General features: G+C 43.0%; 1 protein-coding gene across 2 annotated transcripts in view; it reads left to right on the top strand.

Annotated features, from left to right (window-relative positions):
• Window positions 1-14,832: 14,832 nt before the first annotated feature.
• Window positions 14,833-16,260, top strand: part of PPP3CA (protein phosphatase 3 catalytic subunit alpha) — a 320,335-nt gene continuing 318,907 nt past the window's right edge. For both annotated transcript variants that reach the window (XM_077755739.1, XM_077755738.1), the window contains exon 1: window positions 14,833-14,850. The gene's annotated coding sequence lies outside the window, so the exon portion shown is untranslated. The remainder of the gene's footprint in view (window positions 14,851-16,260) is intronic.

Genomic DNA, 16,260 nt, shown 5'->3' with positions numbered 1-16,260 from the left:
ATGGGTATTTTGGAGAAGGTGCACTATGTAAGAAACAATGCTGGGTAAGAAACAATGCCAGGTGCTTTACATTTATTTTTTAAATCATCAATACCATGTTAGTTATTATTGTTCACACTCTTCAGATTAGGAAGTTGATACTTATAAATGTTAAGTAACCTGCCTATGCTCATATGTCCAAAGGATATAGCTCCAAGAAGGTAGCTAGTAAAAGAACATAGCCAGTCTGATTTTGTATCTTGTTTAGCTCCATAGACTATACACACTGGACATGAAGCGGTTTGACATGGGAATGATCTGAGCTTCACTGTGTCGCTTTAGTGCCAAAAGACCTGAATTTATGCCATAATGCCATCATTTGCTACCTGCGGGGCACTGGATCATGGTCCTTAAATACTCTGAGACTTGGTTTTCTGATTCCTAAACAGAAAACGGGAGATGTTGGTGGCGCCCCTGCTAAATCTGTTTTACTATCCAAAGCACCTGTTCTCGTCACTTATGAGTATTGGCTGACAATGGCCCTCTTCTCCAGAGAATTGGCCCCAGAGTATGGTCAAACAGGAACTTCCACCTGCTCCAGAGATTGTGGCTAATGCAGGTATAAAAAGCCATCTCCCTGTATCGAGGCGGGGGGAGGGAGGTGTCTCATTCTGTGGTGCAATTCCTGCTCAGAGCTTTTCAGAGGGATAGACTGAAGCTAACAACCAGTTAAGACTTCTTTCCTGCTTAGTTTCTATTTCCTGTCTTGTTTCCCTTAATCTTCTTTCTATTGAGGGCACCTTTGCAGTAAATCATTTGAAAAGAATCTCTCAGGCTTTGCTCTTAGATAACCTAAGACAAAAAATAGCCACTTGAATGGTATGAAAAAGTAAATACTAGTAGATATTCTATTATCTGTACTATTAAATGTTGATGTTAAAATTATGCAGAATTATAACAAGTAAAAAAAAAGATTACTTTTCTTCCTTTTCCCTTCAATACCCAAAACTGCCAAGTTTTAGGTACATAGTATACTTGGTTTTCTCTCACATGTCAAGACAAGAAATTAGTGAATTCTTTTACACCTTGAATGACACCTTGGTCATTCAGCTAATCAAAGTGTTGTGGTTTTAAGGCCATGAGGTGTTCAAGAGTATGGAAAGAAAAGAAATGTGTTTGGTCAGCTTAACTTGGTCATAGTGATTTAGTCTGAATTAATCTTTTTTGGTAATCTAGACATATTTGATATTTTTGCTTGAGCATCTTCTAAAATAATTTCTATCCATTAGATTTTGTAGTTGTAATAGATGTATTTTGAAGTTTTAATAGCTATCCATGATTGTAAGTTCTAGAAAATTATATACCGTATTTGTGTGTTAAATGTTTTCTATTAAAACATTAGAGTGGCAAATTTAACTTATTTAATTTAGAATATTGGCCAAAGAATTTAATTGGCAAAACCAGTTCTTAATTGTGAAACCAATAATTTAAATTAGGCTTTCTGTAAGGAAAAAAAAAAACCCTAAACCTGATTTTGTTTTTCAATCATGATAAATGTGTAAATACACATGCCCACCACATCTCACTTCTGAATTCTAAAATATATAATAATACATGGTTTTCAAAAGATAAAGTGACAGGAGCCTACCCATGAGTCTTTTATCTAGATAAAAATAATACCTTCCTCCAATATTTTCACTGATGCCTTCCTAGCATCTGTGATGCTCCCTCAGCTTTACTTCTCAAATTGTTTCTTTGGCACCCAAAAGGTTTCACACCTTGGGATAATCACCATATTGATTTCAGATGAATTCGAGGGGCAAAAGAGTTGTAAAGAGAGTCATGGAAAAGGAGAGGGGGCAGATCATTGGAGATTGCCTGACACATCAGTTTTAAGAAAAAGGAAGTATGAACTTTGAGGATCTGAAAAATGGTTCTCTAAGAGGCATTCCAGGACGCCTGGGTGGCTCAGTCAGTTAAGCATCTAATTCTTGATTTTGGCTCAGGTCACGATTTCATGGTTTGTGGGATCAAGCCCCAGGTTGGGGACTTGTTGACAAAACAGAGAGAAAGTCTTTCTTTCCCTCTTTCTCTGCCTCTCTCTCTCTCTATGTGTGTGTGTATGTGTGGGTGAGTGTGTGTGTGTGTCTCTCTCTCTCTGTCTCAAAATAAATAAATAAACTAAAAAAAAAAGTTCCTACTTGGTAACTTCTGGAAAGCCTTCTCGTATCCCTAGGGTTATACATTTTGCCAACTTAGCCTCTGGGCCACCTCCCACTGGGCCAAATGCCTAGAGATACAGAACATCCTCAGGATTTCTCCTAGGCAGAGTCCATATCTCTGAAAATTTGTGACTTTTCATTTCCTCTTGTTATTTATCATCCTTTGGTTAGGTATAACTAAACTTCAACTCAACCCTGTCAGCACAAAATGGAAATGAATTAAAAGAATACACTGAGGTCTCATGGGCCCCAAGAATCAGCACTCAGCAGGGCCTCCAAAACATGGTGAAGGCAAGGAATGGAATACTAGCAGTTTCTCTACTGTTTTTCAGCTCTGCTCTTTTCTGCATGCCTATTTGTATTTCTTTCTCTCTTTCTGCAGAACGCTTTCTCTGCTTTCTTGATCTATAGGATACAATAATATAGCTGCTGAAAATGCCTTTGTATAAATATAACTTATCTTCCAGAAAAAGACTGAACACCAAATTCTCCAAATAAACAAATCTGATGGGGGAAGATGGCGTCACATGCTCAAAGTTTATCCATAGAACTATGAACTCATAGTTCATGTAGAATACGAGGATGAGTCAGGTTTGAAATGTAGCTTCCGAAGAGATACAACAGCCAGCACGCATCAGACTGAGCAAAAGAGTTAGCCGCAAATACCCAGGACAGATCTCAGTTCGAAGCTGAGTCGATGCGTTTCGTGTTTTAGGAATATTTTCACATTAATCTATTCATAAAGGGACTAAATGCTATGTTCTGAGACTTAAGAACTTCCTACAAAAGAAGGGACCTTAATGGGGGATTGGTAATGGGGCAAGAGTGAGACCATCTGCCCATGAAATCATATCATACTTATTCCCAAGATGGTAAGTCCATTGTGGAGGTGGGAAATGGAGACTAATTTGAAGTGATATAAGAAGAGGTAGGATTTGTTTTTGAACAGCACACTTTCAAAGAAGTGATTTGGTTGTTTTCCTAGTACCATCCTTCTATCCATGTGGTTTACAATCTTGACCAGCAGATTTTCTGTGCCCACCCAGACCCTCTCCAAACCTCTCCGTTTCCATGTACAACAGCTCCCTGCATGCTTTCACTGGCATCTCTGTCCCAACACTGTCCTCAGACTCCCCTAGTCCTTCCCTGAATGTGAAGAGATCTGTAAGTAAGTACCTAGGAATTCCCATCTCCACCATTGATTGTGTGGGTACACAAATACACTCAGCTCCCTGATCCCTCATGGGACCAGCTTGGAGGGGTGACTCATAAATTTTTAGAGGTCCCCTGCAGGATTTAGCCAAAGTTACCATCCCTGCGTCTTTGTTTGACATCTCACCCTTGCCTCCTTTCCTTCCTTTATCTGTCATTTACCCTACTTTCCTTTATTTTTTTATTTTCTTTTCTTATTTTTCTCTTTAATAAATCACTTTTATGTGAATCTTCATCTCAGGGTCTACATCTGGATACCCCAACCTTAGGTAACTGACAATCCATTAGAATTACCTGGGAGGGGCGCCTGGGTAACCCAGTCTGTTGGGGTCCAGCTTTGGCTCCAGTCATGATCTCCTGTTTGTGAGTTCGAGACCAGCTTTGCGCTCTGTGCTAACGGCTCAGAACCTAGAGCCTGTTTCAGATTCTGTGTGTCCCTCTCTCTCTGCCCCTTGCCTGCTTGTGCTCTGTCTCTGTCACTCTCAAAAATAAATAAACACACACACAAAAAGAATTACCTGGGAATTTGGTATATTTGGGAGACTAGAAATTTTTCATCCAGGCCATGAGTGAGAAAAGCAAAGTGAATTTTTCCCCTAGAAAATTAAACTGGAAATTATATCTTTTAATCAATATACAGTGTGTTCTTGTGATGTGTTGTATATGTGTGTGTGCACATGTGTACATGTATATATAAGAAAGAGAGACAGCTAGAGAGACAGAGAAATATGGATATATAAATATTCATTTATGATATTTAGAATAACTTCTGACCTTGAATCAGAAAAAAAGTACAGACTGTAAGTATCAGTTGGGGTTTGAAACAGAAGCCAAAATTATGTATGTATGTATATATACATATATATGAAATTATATACACATATATTACTTTACTTTGTATGTGTCTATAAAGAGATTTAAGGAACTGGTTCACACACTCATAGGCTGGTGAGTCTGAAATGCATAAGGCAGACTGGCTGGCTAGAAACTCAGGCAAGAACCAATGCTGAAGTCTTAAAGTAGAATTCCTTCTTCTCCAGGAAACCTCAGTGTTTGCTCTTAAGGCCTTCAAATGATAGGATTGGCCCACCAACATAATCTCCTTACTTAAAGTCAGTTGATTGTAGATGTTAACCACATCTACAAAATACCTTCACAGCAACACCTAGAGTAGTGTTTGGTTAAGTAACTGGGTATTATGGCCTAATCAGGTTGACACAAAAGACTACCCATCACACTGTAGGACTAGCAAAGTGAGAAGAGAAAATTTTTTTTTTTTTTTTTTTGCTATATCAGAACAGTACCTAGACATAGCATTCACAGAAGTGGGTTAGCATTTATGCCGTATAATAAATTTTCATATTATTAAACCGGCTGTATTAACTTTTTATAAAAGGCAGTAACTCATAAAAAAAACTCTATATATCTTATATATCTCTATATAGCTGTATTCATGTTTCCAGGTAATCGGCTCAGATCTTTGAAAATTAGAAAAGAACTTAGCGCTACGAGGTGTGCCTGACACAAGTTGAGAAGGCATTTTTTTTCAAGTCCAGTCTGTATAATATTAGTAAGTATACATTCTGGCCCAACGCTGCCCATCTGCAGAGGAAGAAACTAAGCTGGCCTCAGGGACAGCTGGCGAGATTACAAGAAGCGGTAGTGATACCAGGAACCTGCTGTGGGATACCAGGCCCGGGGAAGATGCAGCGATATCAAAGCCGGTCCAAGTGGAGTGAATGTCATTCAGTCCGGTGGTAGGCCATGCAACAGGGACAGAAGGAGAGGTTCGATACAAGGAGCAGATCGGGACCCATAGTCGCTCGGGAGTCCCTTGGTGCATTAAGCAGAAATTAGACACATGCCTGAGTCACGGGGTGTCAAACAGTAGCCTGGAGGGCCCACAGGGTTACATGGGTTATTTAGAAATGCTGCTTGCTATTTATTACTTTTTATAAATATTTCATCTCCCTCTAATTTTGGATAGTGGGAGGATCACATACCTCTGTCCCTCTTGAAATTAGATGTGACCAAATGAGGAGTTCAGGCCAATGAAATGTAAGGATAGTCATTTGTGAGTGTCACTTCAGGCAAAAGCAGGTGGTTGCTGGAGCCCAGCTCCCAGGGCTCTCCTCCCCTGCTGGGTGACTGTGAAAGCACATGGTGAGAGGGCGTCCTCTGATCCTTTGACTGGAGCAGGCTGGAATGCTGAGTCAGCGTGGGGACGTGGGGGACATGGGGATGATGGCCCCTGAGGGGTGGCTCAGACCTGCGGAAGTCCTCAAGCTTTGTTAAGCTGCTGAGGTTTTTCCATTTTTACTGAAGCATACCCTGTAACCTGCCCAATCGTAACATGAAAACAGGCACAGAGAATATTCCATTAAATAGTTCCAAAACTTACCAAGTCTCCCTAATCAGAATCTCTCCTCTCTCTCTCTCCACTTACTGTTTTGCTCTTATTATTTTTGGCATTGGAATGCTATAGAGATTAGCTGGGATGGACAAGAATGGGAGCATATATAGTCAAGTTTTGAATGAAGAAAAGGATTTCTATTAGCACCAACCAGAAGGTGTCAACTTTGGAAAGCTTACAGAGGGCATGGAGTAATAATCTTAGCTGCTCTTTACGTCTTCTGTATGATTTAGTGATGGGTCTTTAGGTTGTAAGGAACATAACTCTCAAACCAGCTCTAGAAAATAGGGTTTATTTGTAAGGACATTGAGAGGTCTGAAAACTGCAGGAGAAAAATTGAACCAGGCCTTAGGAAGGACCAAAGAGAAAATGAGGGTATTCTCTGTCTCATCTTCTCCCTCCCCTCTGCACCACTCTCTCCTCCCTTCACCCTTGCGGAATCTGACCTGTGGCCCCTCTGGCCCTACTGGTTTCATCTCTTTATTCACCTTGAACATGAGTCATTTCCTAGTGGGCATCTCAGTCCCATCCTGCAAGATCTTTCATTCAAATAACTGCCACCAATGTTCCTCTGAATATTTTTTATATTTTGAAAAAAAGTTTATTTATTTAGAGAGGGAGGGAGAGAGAGAGAGAGAGAGAGAGAATGATCAGGGGAGAGGCAGAGAAAGAAGGAGGGAGAGAGAGAGAGAGAGAGAGAGTCCCAAGCAGGTTCTGCACTGTTAGTACATAGAGTTGGACATGGGGCTCCATCTCATGAACCATGATATCATGACCTGGGCTACAATCAAGAGTTGAACGCATAAGCGACTGAGCCACTGAGGCGATCCCCTCTGAATTTTTTAAGTCCAGCTCTTCCCATGGGGCATCTAATTAACCTCGCTCCCTTTTGCAGATTAGGTCATGAAAGTTAAAGATCACTGGTCCTTTAGGTATCCTCTAGTTATATATTCAACCACCTTGGTCCAATATTCTGTGATGGCAGCTGGGGAACCTGTGACCTCATGATCACTCAGCAGGTGCTAGGCCTGGGGCGTGTTTTAAGATGGTTATGAGTGGGACAGGTACCCCAAAGCATACCTATCATAATTTCCCTGGCTGTCTAGATTTCTTAACGCTGTGCATCAGAGACAGCCTGAAAGAAAGAAAAAAACTCTTTTGAGAGACTGACTGTTTCTAAACAACCATAACCGACACCCTGCTCATTTCCTCCCTGAAAATTGCTGATGTCTGGCCAGACTTATCACCAGGGAATAGCTTCGATGTTGCAAACAATAGGACTCCTTGTGTATTTGGAGAAAGAGGAGCTATGAGTAATACTGTGCCCTCCTCTGGACTTACACACATAGTTATTCTTACAGTGGGGATGTGTGGGAGACACACCTCATACGAAAACTAAACTCCTGAATTCCCGTTCCATTTCTCATCCTCAAGGCCTGAGTCCCCTCTTTTTACTCTATGATGGTTGATTTTGTAGCTTAAAAAATATCTAAACATGAATTTTCATTTTTTTTCCTACAAATGCTTTGAAAAAATGCTTATCTCTTTTTCTCCCCCATTTTACTGGGATATAATTGGCATAGAACATTGTACGAGTTTAAGGTGAACAACACAATTTGATATATGCATCTATTGCAAAATGATTACCATGCTAAGATCAATTAACGTTCACCATCTCACAAAGTTCCAGTGTTTTCTTTGTGATTAGAACTTTTAAGATATACTCTTAGTAGCATTCAAATATTCAATACAGTATTGTTAACTGTAGTCATGTGCTGTACATTACAACCCCAGAACTTATTTATCTGACAGTTGAAAGTCTGTACCTTTTGACCACCTTCATCTAATCCCTGCCCCTCCTCACTGAAATGCTTATTTCAACTATTGAGAAAATCAGAAAACCTAAGCTGGTGTAGCACTGTAAGTGAACATCCATTCTCTCAACAAAGATTTGTTAAGCACCTAGAATGTGCTCGGCATGACAGGCATTGGAGATTCAAATGGGAGTAAGACAAAGTTCTTGTTCTCAAGGATCTTGTCGTCCAGTTGCAGAAAGACAAATCATACATATAGCACAACCACGCATGTAGTGCCAAGTAATTATAAACAGGAAAAAGGAGCTAAATCAGTATGGAGAGACAGAGAATGATGAGGTACTATTTTAGGTAAGTATAAACACTGCCTTGCGACAAAAACCAGTGAACTCCCCTTTTCTCAAAACCAATAGCCAATTCTCAGTTGTCATTTTACTAAACGCATTGGCATTGTTGACACAATTCATTTCATTTGTTTGACCTCAGGGATACCACCTTTCTCCCTTAGAAGCGGCTCCTTTCCATTGACTGGCTTTGCTGCTCCTCTGTTCTCCCTATTCCCTAACCGAAATAACGTACTGCTAGGATGCCATGACTTCCACTTTTATACGTCACCAGCCTGGCTCTCTTCTCTTGGTGTCTGACTCAAGTATATGTCCAAGTATCCACATGTCTTTTCCACTTCCACGTATAATATGTGTCTATAAGTTAACATATCTAAAACTAGTTTTAGGTCTTCTCCACAAAATAAGCTCTCCATTCCCAATGTTCCTTTTCTCAGTAAATGGTAACTCCTATCTCGCATTTGCTCAGACATAAACCTCAGACCTTAGCATTCTTGGCTCTTTATTTCCTCATATCCTCTATCCTCTGTCCAGTCCAACAGCAAATCTGTCAACCTATTGAAAATCTACTTTTCAAATATATTTGGAATTGGATACTTCTCACCACTTACTTCTAAACTGTAATCAAAGCATTTTATTCTAGCTTAGATGAGGACAACAGTCCCTTATGTGGTATTCACGTTTCCACCCTGGCTCCCTTCCTATCACTACATCCAGAGTTAGTTCCTATAAAACACTGACAATTCAAGTTGAAATCATATCATTTATCATTTTACTAACTAATATATTTTTTTTCATTTCACCAGAATAGCATTCAGAATCTGTTCTATGGTCTGGATGGTCCTACATGGTCTGACCCTATATCATCTTTCTGACGTCATCTTGTACCACTCTCGTAGTTTACTGTGCTCTGGCTACACTGGCCTCCTCTGACATTTCTTTAAAAATGTCAGACTCTTACTTCAGGGCCTTTGCACATGCTATTGCTTTACCTAGGACAGTCTTTCTCCAGAGAGCTGCATAAAAATTGCCATCAGTTCATTTGAATCTCTGTTGAAATATTACCTTTTCAGAGAGGTCTCCCCTAAACAATCTGCCTACAGAAGTGGGTAGCCCCCTTTTACCTTATCACTTCCTTCAGTGCCCTTACCACTGTATATTATTTTTATGTTTACCACTTAGTCCACCTAACATGTTATGTGTGCATAATTGTTTTTAATTGTTTCTTTTTATTATCTGTCTCTCTTCATTAGAATGTAAGGTTTATGAAGGGAGAGATTTTTTTTCATATTATATTCCCAATGCTTGATATGCATAATGATTCAATAAAGGCCTCTTGAATATATGTTTTCCAATAATCATAAATACTAACAATAAAACCTTACTACAAAAATGGAAAGATGACTCGTCTAAGTGCAATATTTTTTATAATAGAATATTTACTTCCAACTTCATGAATTTTCAATCAATAATGGGCAAAACTTACTTCCAGTAAAGTTATATTTCTGCTAGTTTTGATGTGTGAATCTCATTTCTAATTACTATATTGATTTTGTATATGCAAATGTGCTTTTAAAGGGCTTGATGAACTTCCTCCTAAATTGATTTCGCAAGTCTCCTACAATTTGATATGGTAGTACCTTTAATTTGATTACTAAACCTTTTACTATTGTTGTAGGCATTGTTCTCAAAGCACTTCAAATATAAACTTCAGCTCATTTCAGGTCAAACATTCTGAAATTCTGAGTTTAGAAAAGCCAGAATATGTAAAGTTGTATGGCATGAATATTTCTTGGATTTTCAATGTATATTAGCACACATATATCTACTTTCGATGTAAACGTTTATAACTTGGCATCATTAACCTATTCATAATTTTAAAATGGATAATAAAGGGGCACCTGGGTGGCTCAGTCGGTTAAGCATCCGACTTTGGCTCAGGTCATGATCTCATGGTTCGTGGGTTCGAGCCCCACATTGGGCTCTGTGCTGACAGCTCGCTCAGAGCCTGGAGCTTGTTTCAGATTCTGTGTCTCCCTCTCTCTCTGACCCTCCCCTGCTCACACTGTCTCTCTCTCTCAGAAATAAATAAAACATTTAAAAATAAAATAAAATAAAATGGATAATAAAATTAGAATTCCAAATATCTAGGAGAAAGAGCTAATACGACTGATTTCCAGGGTATATGTATATATGTAGATAGATAGAAATACACATATACACACACACACACACGTATGTATATTAGTAATATTGAAATATCCTTAAAGCAGATACTGTGGTATTAAGTCTAGAGTTTCACATACTAGTTGCCTGTACATTTTTAAATTTCATTAAACAAAATTTGTTCAGCACTTACACTGTGCCCAGAACTGGGATATGAGATGAAGATACAAATATATATCAAACAAATATGAATATATATTTATTAAATCCACACAAATATGATCACCTGAAGTCTTGCCACATTTTATGTAAAATTTGTCCTCTGTATATTAAACTTAGCATATAATTCCATAAGTTATAGTTTGGTCCCTAAAAGGAAAAAATTATTCCTGAATACATTTGGTATAATAATTTTTTGTTTTTAGAGAAATAGCTTTTCTAAAATGAGTAAAATTGCCTTCTGAAAAATATGGGGCTCAACAAAATTTCAAGAGCAACCTAAAAGATAAATGATAAAAAGCCCTTCTAGGTTAAACCTCAAATAAAATCCATGGTGAATAATATATTTTGCATAGCCTCTGTGGTGAAGAGGGTAGAAGAAGTTCGCATGTTAGAAGCAAATGTCAGAGGAATTAGCTTTATGATAATAAATCAAATTCTCGTACACATTCATGGCCCCACCAGGACCGGTTGTCTACTCTGCAACTTCTCCAGCAATATGCTCCACAATGCAGGTGAGAATAGGTCAGACATAACTGCTGCAGACCATCAACTACTCAGAACAAAGTGCATGCCTCAGAAGGGTCAAAACCGGAAGGCATGCAACTGCTAATGTCAAAATGATAGTACATTCATCCAAGAACCAAAGGAAAGTACACATTTTCAAAAGCAGGTTATTCTCTGGGCACCTGGGTGGCTCCGTTGGTTAAGCAGCCAACTTTGGCTCAGGTCATGATCTCGTGGTTCATGTGTTCGAGCCCCACGTTGGGCTCTGTGCTGACAGCTTGGAGCCTGGAATCTGCTTCAGATTCTGTGTCTCCCTCTCTCTCTCTCTGCCCCTCCCTTGCCCACACACTCTCCCGCTCTCAAAAATAAACATGAAAATTTTTTTTAAAAAGCAGGTTATTCTCAAAACAGGATATTAAACTGCCTCATCTTAATCACTTACCTTCAAAATAAAAATGCCTCTAAATCTAGCAGAACACTTAACAGCAAACTAAAATAGTGTTCGTTTACTATGATTTGGACCAATGGTGGTAAGCTGTGACTTGGAGCTCTTGAATGCATAGATTACTCCAAATCTTCAATATTTTTTTCCCACACATACTTAATCTTCATAATTAATTTAGATGAAGTGACTAGTAAATTTCTTTGAGTTCTCCAATAGTGAGAGGAAGTAGCACCTTAACACCTAAATGTTTACAATCTGTATACAATTCTTATAAGACTCTGAGATCCTTGAATGAAGGGACTAAATTTTGGAATTCTAACACATTTTCAAAAGATTTTGTAAATGTTTATTTTTATTTTTGAGAGAGAGAAAGAGAGAAAAAGAGAGACAGAGTATGAGGCGGGGGAGGGGCAGGGAGAGTGGGAGACAGAATCTGAAGCAGGCTTTCAGGGTCTGAGCTGTTAACATAGAGCCCAATGCGGAGCTTGAACTTAGGAACTGCAAGATCATGACCTGAGCTGAAGTTGGCTACTTAACCCACTGAGACTCCCACAGGAGTCTTTCTTTATACATTTTTGAAATATCTCGCACAGTATCCTCCACAGAACAGGTGTTCAAAACACAACTGGTAAATGAATAATTCATTCACAAAAAATAAAATTTTGATGTTCATGTATTAAAAGAAATAAGGTCAGTTTTGGTATTCTGATAGTGAGATACACACTAATTCTGGATTTTACTTTTTGAGCTAACATAATAAATAACTTTTGTGTATTGATTTGGTAATACTAGTTACCCTAACAAACATATCTTCCAAATTTCAATGGAGCAACACAATAAAATTTATTTCTTGTTTATGCAAAGTCTAAAACAGATTTTCCCTGTAGGTGGGAGGGTTTCCTCTATGTGGTAATTTAGGCATTTAGCACTTTCCATTTAGGGTTATGCCTTCCCCTGTGCCCTAGAAGCCTCTGAATTCAGCTAAAGGATGGGAAGTCAGAGGCTCTGAAGAATGCATAACTGCTGCTTAACTTCCTTGGCCTGAAACGGATGAAACACTTCAGCCCACAATTCCTTGGCCAGAACAAGTCACATGTACCCATTTAGATGCAAGCAGATGGGCCAGGGAATGGAATTCCTACCTGGGCAGATGCTTCCCAGAGACTATACTACAGAAGGGGAAATACAAGTTTTTAGCAGACTGTGAGTTGTTTTCTGCCAAGATGGTTCCCCCCACACCCCCCCTTTTTTTTCTCTGTTCTCTTCATAAGCAAAGGACATTGTCGACATAACTTCAGGAAAATGAATTGCAGTAATTTCTTAAAAATGTAAATTCCAAGTGTAAGATAATTTTATGGAAGTGGTAACGCAATCAAGGACTACTTGGAGAGTCTAATAGGATAAAAAAAAATGGCAGCAGATTGTAGGACATCTGGAAAAATATCTGAATATGAAGGATGATTTTGGCAGGGCTCCTGGGTTCTTTAGTCAGTTAAGGGTCCCACCTTTGATTTTGGCTCAAGTCATGATCTCACTGGTTCGTGCGATTGAGCCCAGTGTCAGGCTCTGTGTTGACATTGTGGAGCCTGCTTGAGATTCTCTCTCTCTCTCTGGCCCTCGCCCCCAACCTCCAAATAAATAAATAAATAAATATTTTTAAAGAAAGGTGATTTGGCTATTCCAGTATGCCAGATATGCAGACACAATGAGTTCCTAATTTCTGCTGTCTAATTTTCCTTAGAAGAGGGTCCAAATTTGTCTAAGAAGATGTGTTTGTGTTGCAACAGCACAGGACCATACACATGCATTAAAGGTGTCTGACCTGTAAGATGTGTTATAAAGTGATTATGATTCATAACTTTTTTCCCTGCACATACCTCAGCTAGGAGGTGTCCCAAACTTGTAGCGGACTGAAGGGTGTGCCTCAAAGGTGTGTCTTTATTTCCTGACTGTATCATAAACCTATTCTCTTGATGCTGACATATTAGACCTTCTGATCTTGGTTGAAAGGTGTCTTTTCATAAACCTGAAATGTGTGTCCAAACAGCAGTGGGAAATGCATGTCTATTTGCAACATGCGGGAGAAGACATTGTGGCCTCAGATGCAAGCATCCTTGGACACAATTTCCTGGCATGTCCTCAGGCAGGCCCTCTTCTTCACCCATAGGTCTTGGCATCCCTGCCTCACTCTGTGCCATCTGGCCAGGGACCAGCTTCCCAAATCTGCCTTAGCAACTAGCTCTGCCAGCGCTCAGGAGACTGTTTTCCGCAACCACTTCCTGAGGCGATACAGTGGCCTCTCAGAGCTCATATTTTTATGACAGTTCTCCTAGAGTCTAGGCTTTATTGAGGACAAGGACCATTTTCCAATAAGTGGCCCTCCCCCCCTACACCCATACACACCCCCCCCCCCACAAATTATCTACCACAGTGCCTGGCATATAAAAGGAGGACAATACATATTTATTGAAGGTACTGTCTGCCCAATTACCACACACTATCCTGGGGTTGTGAATTGGGCAGCAGAATCTTGGAGACAGTGTCAGCCTGCCTGAGTATATGACACACACCCTGCATGGTCTCTTTTTGCTAGAAGGCCTCCACGGAGGCTCCCCTGCCTTAAACGGTGAGTTCCTATTCCTTGCAGGCTACACACTAAAGGCATACTCCAGCCCCATCAGTCAAGTTCTCAAACTTAGTTTCGGATTTGAACTTGAATCTAATTCCTGCTCCCCAAACATATCTGGCTCCATCTCCTAGTCCCCCAAATCTTTTATTAGGCCTTTTCCCGGGATTGTGGTCCAATCCCGGAAATAGGGGGGAAAATCTGATATGGACGGAATTTAGAAATGAAACAGGAAGAACGGAGGGTGAGTGAGAAATTTATACAGCTCTTTTCGTTATTCACAAAGAAGTATGCTCCAGTCTTGCCTGGTTGGTCAGAGAGAGGGGCTGTGAGCGAAGGTGACCTTCTGGCAGAGGGGTGCGGCAGGCAGGTCAGACAGGAGCTGTGGGTCCATTGTCACTCTCGGTCCCCCTGCACCTAGCCTTCCTTTCTTTACTCTCCTTCCAACCAAAGGGACCAGAGCGGGGATCCGCCTGGGGCTCGGGGCCCTGAGCGCACCGAGAGCACCAAGTGGACGTCGGATGATTGGAGACGTGGTACCGCCAGTCTCGACCAGTGGCGTCGTGCGCTTGTGAACAGGGAAAAGGCGACCCTCCCGGTGTGTCTCCTGCCCCCTCATTTCTCCCTGGAGATTGGCAGGGCGGCCACGGGTGACCGCCTGGGTTGCCTGGCGTCTCTGGGACTCCCGACCCCAATCTCCTTGGCTAGCCCGCACCGCACACTCCACCACCTCCTCGGCCCGCGACGCTCAGAAACTGCCCCCTCTTCAGAAGGTGTGGATACTTGCGGGAAGGGGGGGGGAGGGGAGGGCGGGGACATTAATAACGAGCACGTCGCCCAACAAAAAGGCCCAATAGCAGAAACCACCGTACACCCATCCCGGGAAGAGTCCGTTTCCCCAAGGTAAGTTGTTTATTCGTCGCCGTTTTGGCGATTCTCCCTGGACAGCTGCTGCAGCGACAGCGATAGCAGCTGTGCGGCGGGCCCCGGAGCTCCCCGCGCTCTGCTTTCTCCGCCCTCTGTCGGTGCTCCTCACCCCATCGCCTTCCCTCCTCTCCCTGCCTCCCCCCTTCTTGCCCTCTCTCGGGCCACGCACACACCCGGAGACACCCTCCGCACTTGGCTACTCACACTGCGGCTTAACCCGGCCGACTAGGCACAGTTGCCAAAGCGGCGCGGGGGAGGGGGCGGGGTCCAGGGGCAGAAGCCAAGTGGGGCTGAGGCGGGCAGGGAAGAGCCCCGCTCCTCCCAGCCGCGACCCCCTGCCCATTCTCCTTCCCTAGTCTCGGCCTGCCGGCCACAGTGACACCTGAGCGGCGGCTGGGCGGCGGAGGCGGCAGGCCCACTGGACTGGCGGCTGGGAGAAAACAGAGAGGGGGGCGGGGACGGCGAGGAGGAGCGGGAGGAGGGCCGAGCGGGGAGGGCGCGACCTATGGGAAACTGACGCGCGCGCCAGCCAATGGGCGGCCTCAGCTTCGACGTCGGGGCGGGGAGCGAGGGACAGGCTCCGCAGGGAGGTGGAGGCTGCCGGGGCGCTGGAGGCGGGGGCCGGGAGGAGGAAGGGGAGGAGGCGGAGGCGGGCGCGGTGGCGGCGGCGGCGNGGTTGCTGGCAGGGTGAGGCTGCTGTGACAGAAATAGGAAGTGGGTGGCTGCTCGCAGGCTTGCATGGGATCGGGTTTATGATTTTCTTTTGCAGAGGGAGGGGTGATTTATGGCTTTTAAAAAATTAATATGGCATTTTTATGTGGCCGTGGCTTTCCACCGACTGCCTCGCTCGGGCAGGGTTCTCTCGGCGCTCCATTGCAGCAATTCCCTCCGCGCCCCCTCCCCCTCCCCCTGAAAGGGCCTGCACAGGACTCGCGAGAGAGCGGGAGAGCGTGGGGGGAGCCCGGCGCTTCCTTCCGCGCGGCGCGGGGGCGGCCGCAGGCGGAGGGGGTGGCCGAGGGGACGCGCGGGGGCCGCAGGAGGCGGGGAACGACCCGAGAGCCCCGCCGCGCCGCCCCGGGATTCCCCCGCAGGCCCTGCGAAAGACGCGGAAAGCAGTTCTCCAGCCTCGCTCGCCACTCGAGCCTTCCCCCGCCGACCTGTCAGTGCTCTTGAATGGTTCCCCGCTGGAGCACACCTCCCCGGCGGTAACCTCGCCCCGCGCGCTTCTTCCGTGCCCCTGGCACCCCCGTGTTAACGGGCCGTTTGATTCCTGTTACTGCCTCTTCTCCCCTGCCCCGGGATCGTATATTCCTGGCCCTGGGGTGTCTGGCGAAGAGCCGTCGGCTTGCGTGGGGTGAGGAAGGGGACAGGCAGTGGTCTTTCTCG

This window comes from Crocuta crocuta, unplaced genomic scaffold, assembly GCF_008692635.1.
Source record: "Crocuta crocuta isolate KB4526 unplaced genomic scaffold, BGI_CrCroc_1.0 scaffold92, whole genome shotgun sequence".
NCBI classification, from domain to species: domain Eukaryota; kingdom Metazoa; phylum Chordata; class Mammalia; order Carnivora; family Hyaenidae; genus Crocuta; species Crocuta crocuta.
The sequence above is the reverse complement of the archived record's forward strand: the minus strand, read 5'-3'. Positions and strand labels throughout refer to the sequence as shown.